The sequence below is a fragment of the Nicotiana tabacum genome, chromosome 12, assembly GCF_000715075.1.
Source record: "Nicotiana tabacum cultivar K326 chromosome 12, ASM71507v2, whole genome shotgun sequence".
Lineage (NCBI taxonomy): Eukaryota > Viridiplantae > Streptophyta > Magnoliopsida > Solanales > Solanaceae > Nicotiana > Nicotiana tabacum.
In genome coordinates, this window is record NC_134091.1 from 54,810,702 (window position 1) to 54,822,793 (window position 12,092).

At 35.7% G+C, this 12,092-nt stretch overlaps 1 pseudogene; it reads right to left on the reverse strand.

Annotated features, from left to right (window-relative positions):
- Positions 1-3,056: 3,056 nt before the first annotated feature.
- Positions 3,057-8,556, reverse strand: LOC107820789 (protein kinase STUNTED-like; annotated as a pseudogene).
- Positions 8,557-12,092: the final 3,536 nt, after the last annotated feature.

A 12,092-nucleotide genomic window follows, 5' to 3' on the forward strand; every position in this document is an offset into this window, starting at 1 on the left:
TATTCTCCGTCTCGCCACCCCAACATAACGCAACAATAACTCTTCGCTTATCATACATCTTAGAAAGATTCAAAGAGAACTTTGTATAGATTGATGAAGGTGAAGGAAAATATAAAGAATGATGAAGAACAAAGGCAAATTTGTTCAAATTCACTCAAGAATGATTTCTTCAAAAATAAAAATCCGGCCTTAAGTAAGGAACTATAAGTGACGTTGGCACCTGAAAAATATGCATACAAATAAGTGCTTTGTCGTACAATTATTAGAGTTATCATTCAAAAAGTCAGAAAAAAATGAGCAATACATGCGCTATGTGTATTGCGCATGTATTACATGTGCTACACTAGTGAATTATCATGGCAGTCATTACAAACAAAAATAAAGTGTATAGCGCATGTATTACATGCACTATATGTTAACAGGGTAACTGGCCTTTAACCTATAGCGCATATAATATATATGCTCTATATATAAAATGATGCCCAGTTTTTATGCACCTATTTTGATCTCTTGAGTCTAAAAAAAACTTCTATTTTGGTTCCGGACTCGCTATTCATGCAAGTTTCCTACTTGTCTGATTTCTTTGGTAAAATGAATGAAGAAAGCATTAAGCGTCTTTTCCAAACGTGCAGGTGAAAAACAAAGTGGGAAATATAAACAAAAAATCTTGACCATCCTGATTATGTTTGACAAAAACTAGAAGAGTTTGACATTTAAACTAATTAAAGGAGAAAACTAGTTTTCAATGTAGGATGTGTTTGGTACGAAGGAAAATATTTTTCATGGAAAATATTTTTTTAGAAAATATTTTCAAGAAAAATGATTGGTTTTATCACTTATTTTCCCTTGTTTGGTTGGTGAGTGAAAACCTTTTTTCGAAAAATATTTTCTAGTGTTTGGTTAGAGAGTAGAAAATATTTTTTAGGAAAATAATTTTTTATGCTACTCTCCTCACCTCCTTCCCCCAAGTCCCTATGTTTCCTGTGCTCCCCCTCCCTCTCCCCCTCCCAACCCAACCCAACCCAACCCAAATACCCAACTTTCTCTAGACTCTATTTTCTTCAAAATTTAATTATTCTTCTAAAAATTTACACAAATTCAAAGGAACTAATGTGTTACTTTACTTATTTACGCAAAAATAACATTGAAATTTGTGCTCCATAACTTTAAAAAATACTCTCTTTTTTTGGTTAAAAAAGAAAGTAATATTTTTACAACATGAAAATAAAGTACTCATTTTGTTGAAATAAAAAAATACTTTTTCTACATCAAGAAAAAAAATACTCATTTTGTTGAAATGAAAGAAAATACTTTTTTTACATCGTGAAAAGAAAATACTCTTTTTGTTGCAATAAAAGAAAATACTTCTTACTACACATTTTATTGAAATGAAAGAAAATATTTTTTACTACATCATTATGTTGAAATGAAAGAAAATATTTTTTTTACATCATGAAAAGAAAATATTTTTTCTGTTAAAATGAAAAAAAAAACTTTTTTTATACCGTGAAAAGAAAATACTCATTTGTTGAAATGAAAAAAAATATTTTATTTATAACATGAAAAGAAAGTACTATTAATAATATTTTTATTTAGAATGGGGTGGGGTGAGGCGAGGGTGGGTTGGGGTTGGGATGGGTTGGTAGGGGTTGTGGGGGTGGGGAATGGAGGGAAGGTTGGAAAAGAATTTTGGAAAATATTTTCCCTTCTCTTGATAGGGAAAACATTTCCAATTGAAGGAAAATGAGTTGATGAGAAAAATATTTTGCAAAATATTTAAGCCAACCAAACATGGGAAAATTAGAAAATATTTTCCGAAAAATATTTTTCTTCATACCAAACACACCCTTAATATCTGAAAGTTTCTTTTTCCACTATGCTTATTGGGCTGATCCAATCCGACTAGCTAGTTTAATGGGCCTTGTATTAACACACTGAATATTGGGGAGATTTGCACAAATAGGGAGATTTGAGGCCACTGTTTATATTTTATCTTTGTTTAAGGAAGTTTTGCAAAAATAACCCTGACGCTACACAACAACGCTTGTTCAATATCGGCTAAATTTGGTACTATCTTTATTCTACCTATCTTGTTAAATTATTTACAAGTCTTGTCGGGTGAGTAAATCTTTCGTGTGTTATTCCACAAGTTTTGCCGGACATGCTAAACTTGGTAGTGTAATTTATTCCACCTATCTTGTTAAATTGTTCACAAATTTTTCCCGATGAATAAATCTTATATTGTATTAATTTGTTCAATTGTTAGACAGTTTTTTTAGATGGGTTAAACTTGGTACTATCTTCATTCTACCTATCTTGTTAAATTATTCATAAGTTTTGGCGGGATGGTCAAATATTGCATGTGTTGTTTAATTGTTAACAATTTATGCCGGACGGGCTAAACTCAATACCATCTTCATTCTACCTATCTGGTTAAATGCTCGCAAATTCTATTGGATGGACAAATCTTGATTGTGTTGTTCAATTATTCATATATCTAATTAATTTATGTTCAATTCTTTAAAGTATCAAATTATTTGTGCAAGTACTTTTCAATCTCAATAGTGGGAAGAAGAAACCAAACTTGTAGTTGTTAGCCTTTATTGTGGGGAAATTTTGGTGACTAAAGAACCCTTTTGCCCAAAATAATAGAAGGAATTCTATGGAGGAAATTAAAACCCAAGTGTCGGTGACATTAGTGGAGAATGATGTGTCACTTTACTTTTCATTGATGTAGAAGTAGAACTTCACTTTTGATTAGAATCAGCAGTATGCAACTCTCTGTTTCTGTGGTGGTGTGAGAGATTAGTTACTTTGAAGGTACAATGATCTTTGACAAAATGTTACATCTACTAATATATATTCATGAGCTGAGGCAGACAAAAAAAAGACAAAACATGTGAGGAAATTTAACATGATAGTAACGCCCACCTACAGGGCAAAGGGAAAGCTAATAAAAATTTGCCATCTTAGAACAAGAAAAGGCTGATGATTTTTAAAGCAAAGTTGCAGCTAGTCAAGTATTAGTAGGCAAGAGCAAACAAAAATTCATTAGCTTTTGATGAGAAATTCAGGGAAACTATTACTATAATTTTCAATTTGACAAGAGTTTTATACATATACACTTGAAAAATAAGGGCCAGTTCTTGATTTCTTATTGAGAAGAGAACTAAACCCTTCTCCCACAAAACTTACACATCAAAATATTATCTAGTTATGACTAAAAGGGGGAAGAGGAGGGCACACCGATAACAACCTCTCATCCAAAACCCGCCAAATAACCAGCCCTCTAGTTGAAGACGGTGAGTAAAAATGAAGAGACAATATACACAAGAATCATAAACGGGACGAGTACTTGATCTCCAGAAGAAATTTGGTTAGTCAAAGCTTGATGAGCGGCTCCACCTCCCTCGCAAATAGTCCTCTAACGAAACATTATGCTCAATGCTGCTTAGTGATAGAGAATCCTCTTCAACACCGAGCAATGCAAGGTTAAGGTGTGACCGCAGATTAGACTGTGAAAAAGTGTCATCTTCCAACATATCGGCCCCTTCTATGGCATTTATCGGTAGCCTTGTGTCAGATCCTTCTAAACCATTGACTTGTAACCTTGCCCAATTGGTTGTTTCAGCATCACCTTTGAGCAGCTTCGAAACCTACAAATACCAGGAGCGTAAACACTAGAGACTTCTATATCTAGCCAAGGACAAGGCGAAGAAACAAAACACACAAATATTGTAGCACGTGGAAAATCCTAAAGAGGAAAGAACCATGGTCCTCAAGTATAAAATAAATTTTCAAGAATCTTGAACTCAGTGCTAATCATAAGAATAATTGGCGAAGAACAGGAAAGTCGAACAACATTGCATCATGATAAGTGCCACAACTCTAACGCTTCGCACTTGATTATCGCTCATTTTGCTTAGAAGCTAAAAAGATTCGTCAAAGCATTATGTCCCTAAGATTTCTCCAAGTATTCGCCGGGCACAGAAACACCAGAATCAACAAGGGGATATGACTTACAATGCTCATTTGTGGTCGAGCTCGTGGAGCACGTCTGATACAAAGGGCAGCAGCTAGCACCATCCTTTCTACTTGTTCACGATCGTATTCAGAACTCAACTGTGGGTCTAGTAATTGGGCATACTTCCCACAAGTCAGAATTGGCTTTGCCTGCAAAATTTGATACTTGATGTTGTAGTTTATGATGCAAAACTGACTCAGTTAGAAGCTGATTAACCAGATGAGCACACAAGACATACCCAAATAACCAGGCTCTCTTGACCCTTCGGACAATTGTTACTTATCGGCTTTCTTCCTGAAAGAAGCTCAAGAAGTACTACTCCAAATGCATAGACATCAATCTTGTCATTAACCTTTCCATACATGAAATATTCGGGAGCCAAGTAACTGCAGTAAAACACAGTTTAACAGAACAATTCATTAGAGGAAAATACAACTACGTCACATAATTTCTATTCAATTTCTCTTTGAACAAGTTCACATGGTTCTACTTGATAAGAACTTCATGCGCAATGATTTTTTTAAAATCAAATAAATCCTGCAAAATCAATTATATATACTCTTTTACGAAACTTCTTGCTTGGTGTTTCTTTTGAAAGTGCCAGATGTATACACGACCTAAAGGACGAGGAAACAGCCATGTAACTAATCAACTTCATCTTCTCCTTTTGCCACTATAGGATTTAAGTGTAGGATTAGAAGCATAGAAGCGTCCAAGTACGATAAAAATATTGTCGCACAGAACTCGGCAGATGCAGAATATAGGACCAAAATTTGCAGAGCACAATCAGAAAAGAATGTCCTACGAGGACCTTGCCAAAAAAAAAATAGAGAGAGAGACTGTCTATGAGGATAGAATATTGTGAGACCCCTCAAAATTATGAACTATTCATCAAACGCAGCATCCGAATTTAGAATCTTCCCTTAACCCACTAGGCACCAAGTAAATGATTTCCCTTCAAGTTTCTCTAAGTTTGAAGAGGACTAGAGAGCTAAAGAAGTTACGTACCCGAAAGTTCCAGCTACATCAGTGCATGTAATATGAGATGAGGTGGTTGTTGCCCATTTAGCAAGTCCAAAGTCAGAGAGCTGAAAAAGGAAAATGCCAATTAAACTACTAGCTAGATCAAAGTAGCAATCTGAATCCCAAAGAATACAGGAAACGAAGCAGCAAAAGGGTAAAAGAGCATCACCTGCGGCTCAAAATCATCAGAGAGTAGTATATTTGACGATTTTACATCACGGTGGATTACTGGTTGAGCATCTCTGCCGTGAAGATATTCTAATGCCTCAGCAACACCAACGGCGACTTTGTATCTCTCTTTCCAACCAAACAGAAGTGAATCCTTTTTATTACCTAAATGAACAACTTCCCCAGTCAAAGATTGAAGACCTAAAATCTTCTATTTTTGTTCATAACTCTAATTTACTTCTAGACAATATTTTGCCTCTTAAAACACAACGTATAGGATAATATAGTAATAACTCTGACTGGAAAAGAGCCAAAAGTTTAGAAAATGTTATTAGCATACCATGTAAGTTCTCTTCAAGGCTTCCCCTTGATAGAAAATCATATACAAGGAGAAGGCGGTTGTCCTCAAAACAGAATCCAAAAAGGGAGATTATGTTTTTGTGACTCAAAGCAGTAATAATCTCAATCTCCAAAACAAACTCTCTCACTACATCTTCGGATTGTTTTAAGATCTTCACAGCAAGTTCCTTGCCATCAGGAAGGCAGCCTTTGAAAACCTGACTGCTTCCTCCTTTACCAATCATGTTCTCTGTATAATCATGAAAATGAATTTGAATCAACTATAAATATGCACAGTTGAAACCTCTTGCAAATCCAAAGCTGAAAAAATCAAAACCTGAGGAAAAGCTCAAGGTTGCCAAGAGAAGTTCCTGGAATTTAAACAATCTACAAGTTGCAGAGTACTTCTCATGAAGTCCCTCCAGTTCTCTTGGTAATGTTCGTGGTGATTCGTCTTGAGAAGATTTAGAGGACGTCGTCTCGTGATTGACAAGAACAATTGCGCCGCTTTCTTCATCTAGTACAGGAGCTTGACTTTCATCATTATCACCCGAGTGTAGATCTTTCTTGGCTGCATCTTCAATACACAAAAGATGTCTACTCGGCAGACACAATGCCCACTGAACGACAGATAGTTTTCTTATTGACAAAGTGTCAGTAGCTTGTCGATTTGATAAAATGGCTCGGCGAAGCAGCGGCCAACCAGGCCTCGCTTCCGGCAAATCCTTTATCAGCAATGAGATTGAACTAGATCCTGACGCTTGCTTTTGCACTGGTACTATAGCCATTGAATTATCATCACTGTTACTGTCTGAAGACTCTTCATGTGTTTGGGTGCAAGAATTATCAGGCAATGGACAGCCCGGCGAACAAACTGAACAGTTCTGTTTAAGGGGATTTTCTGTTGATGATACAGAAGCAGCTTTTAGTAATGCCTCGCCCAGAGTCTGATAACCATCTTGCCTGCGGGAAATTGTTGGATTCAGCCCGGTGCTGTCGTTTAATACTTTAGAGTTTTTAGTCAGTGACCGCTGAATTACACTAAGCAAACGATTCCCATGGTGATGCTCAAGTTCTACATACACAAGCAGCAAACAGAAAACATAGCAAGTCAGTTATGATGAATTACATATCTTGCTCAATGAACCGAAAAACAAATGCCAATGCCAACCTTTTGAACTGGCATACGCTGCTAACGACACCTCCCTTTGAAAAACAACTTTTCCATTATTAACAGCCAATACTGAACAATCTTTCGGCAACTTTCTAGCGCAGTACTTTGCAACTGAAGCTGATGAACGGATTGTATGATGATTGGCAGTCCCGAGTATAACATCTGTTGCTAAGTACGCATTCGCCTCACGAACAATAATTTTTTGGATTGATGTACCTCTGCAGATCTTTAGCTTAAGATCCACCTGCATTGGCACCCTAAAAATTCAGACTTTTGCTCCAGCAAGACATCAACTAGATAAAGCATACTGGAAAAAAAATTATGCTAACTCATAATGAAGAAAAAGGACCAAAAAAGTTAATGCTTCAGTATTTCCATCCACCAACTATGTCATAATCCAATTCAACCCCACCAGAAAAGACAAAACTTGAAAATGGTTTTCAGTAATATAAAGTATATTCACTAGACAGAGAATACTCCAATTAAAATAAGCCAAAAAAACTCAATGTAACTTTCTTGGGCGAAATGATGAAAATTTTGAGAAAGTTACCTGCTTGAGATTACAGAAGCCTTCATAAACAGCAAGAACTGAGTCAAATGCTTTGACCAATGACAACAGTGACGATTTCCCATTACGATCCACAATTTCTGTACCAAAAAGAAAACCCCATTTCACCAATGAATCAAAAATTCTCAGTCTAAATTTCACAGAAAGAATAAATAGAAAAGAAAAGTTTCTTTTTTCAAGTAGAAGCAAAAACATATCGGAAACAAATTTTGGGACATAACGGTCTTCATTCTTCACTATTGTCAAGTTTCCATTTTATGAAAAGTAGTAAAAATTAATAATTCTCGCTTCCCAATTTCAAGTGGAAGAAACAACCAATAAAAAGGAGGAGAAAAAACAAACTTTTCCCCCTTAAAGCAGAAGGAAAATATTTCCCAAAACAAATTTAGAGAAATGATTTCGAAAATATTCCACTTCCAATTTTCAGGGAAGTAAAAAAAAAAGCTTACCTCAAACCCAATTTCAGCTCAAACAAACGAGATTTAAAGAAAAATTAAAAGCAAAGTTAGGTGAGGAAAAAAAACCAACTTTTTTCAATGTTTTTAACAAGCTAAGAAAAAAGCATTTCACTTTCCAAAACAATTTTAATAGAAAATGGTCCCAAAAGTCCAGTTTTAAAGCGGAAGAAACAAGAATTGGAGAGAATGAAAGTAAACAAGAGGGCAAAAAATGGCACCCCCAAAATAAAAAAGACAAAGAGAGAGTTGGAAATCAAGAAAAGTTTGTATTTTTTAATGTTGAGAAAAGGAAGAAGAAAGATACCATTATTGTTAAGAACATGAAGAGCAATGACAAGATCACCAGGTTGAGCAACTTTAACAAGAGCCCATGTTAACAGCTCTCTACTTGCTCCGTCCAGCTTCACTCCAACCACAACTGTCCTGTTACTGGAATAGCCACAGTCATCTTCAGAAAGAAGCTGTGTCATTTTTGTAAAAAATTCCGGCGAGTTGTTTTTTTTTTTTTGGCGCCGGCGGGGGATTTTATTTTTATGAGAGCTGAGGTTGAGGTTAAAGGAAAAGGGTGAAGTTCATATATATATACTTATAAGAGAAGGGTATAAGAAGCCTAGTGTTTGGTTACATTGGGAGTAGTTTGGTTTTCGAGGTCAGTACCAGAAATTTAGATGGGGAAACGAAAACAAACCAAATGGTGAAAGAGATGTATACAAGTGTGTTTTTAAGTTACAATGATGACCAGAGTCCCTCTTGTTTGGTCCACTTTTGGATGTTGTTTTATACCAACAAGCAAAACAACCCCATCACCCCAAATTAATTACGTAACTACTTATTACTATTACAATTATCATTTATCATTTATTTTGTTATAGCTAGGAACTAGAAATGTATTGGAAGAAATAGTATTCTGTTTTTTTTGACCTTTAAGCATCCTGTAGCCTGATCTTAGCCCGAGAACAAAAATCTTTTGATAAGGGCGGTTTACTTTATGAGTTAGGTTAATTAATGCAAATATGAATCAGTCGAGCTAGTAGATTAGAAAAAAAAAATTGTGAACCTGAATTAGTCGCATTAGTGAATTTTGAATACCACAATCTTAAAAAAAAAAAAAAAAAAAAAAAAAAAAGCAAATAAGATAACAAGGAATTTTAATAGAATTTGGTTCAGGAAAAACTATATGAGGCATAATACCATTCCGTTGCTTCTATGGAGTGAAAAATAAATTTTCTATTGAGCCGCACTATTACTATGTATGTAAGTAGTTATTACAAGTTACCTGTTGCAACCAAACACACTCGCGCAAGTATACGTGGTCGTCAAGTAATAGAGTAGTGAGTAGAGTATCGTTCTCACGAATACTTATGAGTAACTCTTGACTGATTCAAACTCAACAACTTATCGATTCAAGAGATTTATCACAAAATATGGAGTTGACTAATTTACTACCTAAGGAACTACCAAGCAATGAAATAACTAGAAATCAACCACAACACTTAAGCAATTTCGGTTTACAATCAGTAGGAGAGGATATTTCAAGGTCATAGGCTAGCTACCAATCATGTTGCGTTCTTAGCTTAAAATGACTAATTAATTTATCTGGATCATTGATTGACAGGGTTGATATTGCTCATAAGAATCTGTCGAGTTCTTATTCGCCTATCCAAGCTAACTTAATATATATATATCTATGGAATTAAGATTAACAAGAATGCATTTACACTTCATGTATTTCAATCAAGCAAGTCAATTAGGTATATGCCTATCCTAATTGCGAATTCATTCCCTGATGCCCAGGTTCAAGAACTTACTCTATTTAATTCTATATGCAATCTAAAATTCTCACTTTCGAGTTCAACTCTAGATTCGTAGATAGTATTTCACTGTTAGCTACTCAGCAAAATAATTAAAAAATAGAATTAAATAAATAACCTAATATGATAAACTCAAACTCGTTAAATTAAACTTCAAACATCAACATTCATGTAGCACCTACGACCCCAGAATAATAGGGTTCTTAGCCACTCATGTTCATACAATCATCAAAAATAATGTTTCCAAACATACTTAATGAAAACTAGAAGAGGAATGGAAGAATTGATCAAATCCGTGCTCCCGGGTGTTTCGTACTTTTCTTTCTTTCCTAAAGTCACGTCCCTCCTTCAAAATAGGTTTAGGTTGGCTTTTATATGAGTAGGGTCAAAATAACCGAGTCCTAGTCGAATTAGGACGTGTTTGCATTTTGGGCGTCCAGGGCAGCGTGGGACGCTAGCCCTGATGCTCAAATTCTTCAAGCTTCTATAAAGTGCGCCACAGGTAGCGCCTGTGGCCCTCAAATTTGCACTTTTGCCTTTTTCCCATTTTAGCTCCTATTCGCGCCATTTCGTCCCAAATTGCATCCGAATGATTCCTACACATAGAAATACCACAAATTAGTACAAATCATTATATTATGCATCTCAAATCTACGAGGCATGAGCAAAATGTGAGGCAATATACATCAAAATATGCATACATTAAGCCAAATATCAACACCCCACACTTAGACTCTTGTTCGTCCTCGAGCAATAGAACTATATTAACACCCCAAAAACGTACCTATTACTATAAAAGAGCACTTCACAATTAATTCAATCAAACACCCTACCTTTTGACTATGGTCGATATCGGCAATTAGGCATGAACACACGAATTTCACATTCTTCCCGTTTTTAAACTAGCCCAAGTATACACAATGCTATTCAACCAACTCAAGCAACCTCTCCACAACCACATTACCTCAAGAGACAACTCGTTACCACTAAGCATCCTCAACTCACGCACTCACCCAATAAAAGAAGTGTACAACATCACCAATCTGTCATGAGACCAAATGCCCTCACCACAACAAATAGTGAATATAAAAGTAGTCCATACATTCAAATATGTCATTAAACATAAATTAAGGACATCCCACAATTGAACAAGATTCACTCACTCTCACAAAGAATTCATGTGCCTCCCGTGGTCGTACCATAATCTTACCCATAGTGTACACCTCTACTAATCTAAGCTAGCTAAATCTAGGATCAATTAGGACTTTAAGGTTGTAATATAGGCTAAGGGACGGGTAGGATACATTTAGGAATAGTGACTAACCCTCCTAAGCACATTAATACACTACATTCACAAATCGAGCACATTTTCTTTTCAACCCATACACTTGTCATACACCATATATAACATATCCCTCTTTTCAATTAAGCACCTCTATGGTTTCACTAGCACGAGTAGAAGGATTAGGAGGTGTGTGTCTTTCTACATTATTTGAACTCTTATTTGCTCTTTCTTTTTTCTTTTCTTTTTTCTTTCACATACTCTATACATTAAAGTTTATTGGTTAGTGACCTTCTTTCACAATTTTAGTGAACCTTAAGGTCCCTTCCATGGTTCCACTCGAAAGTCATTCCCCAATCTTTCACCTTACTTCTTTTAGTGACTAAGAGTCTTAGGAGGTAAAGGTTCAACAATCTCTAATTAAGAACAAAATAGGGGTACCGCTTCTAATGTGGGTACCAAGGAAATGGTCTATAGATTCAAAGGGACTAGCAACGGGAAAATTTTATTTGTGAGTGACAAGCACCTCTATGGTCAAGCAAGAAACGCCTACGTCATCTCCTAGACTAGCACAACTTAATGATTTCGCGTTGATTAACACAGGGGGCAAGTTCTAGACTACACAAGATAGCACAGAATATCAACAATCCTTACACACACATGGCACTTGACTCACTCAAGACGGTTCTGTGAGACTCTCAAGTCAAGCAAGCATATTTTTAAGCATTAATGCATTAGGTGGCATACAAGTCAACCACTGAGAAAAAGGCGTCAAAGAGTAGGCTACTTAATTTACTTGGGCATTACAATTCTCATTAGATATTGAGGAAGACAGAGCACATGCCATAACATAACGTGCCAACATCAAATATGTTAACAGGTACCTCAGAGCACCTCAGTTTTCTCCCTATCCTACTCTTAAAAAGAATAAAAAAAATAACATAAACCAAAACACCCGGTTCGAGCTACACCCTTGGAAAAGAATCGGCGTCCAAAGAAAAATAAAGGGATACAACCTAACTATCCTAAAAAAGTCCAATAAATCCATTGTCGGGAAAAGTCCGAGCTTTTTTTTTCTGATTTGTTTTTTTAACTAATTAGACTATGTTAGATCTAAACTAAGCTAAAAGTTAAGAAGAAAACAAAACAATAACAACAACAATAAAAAAAAATTATACAGTTACAAGTCAAGAAGTATTCCCCCACCCCACACTTCAACCATGCATAGTCCCCAATACATAACAA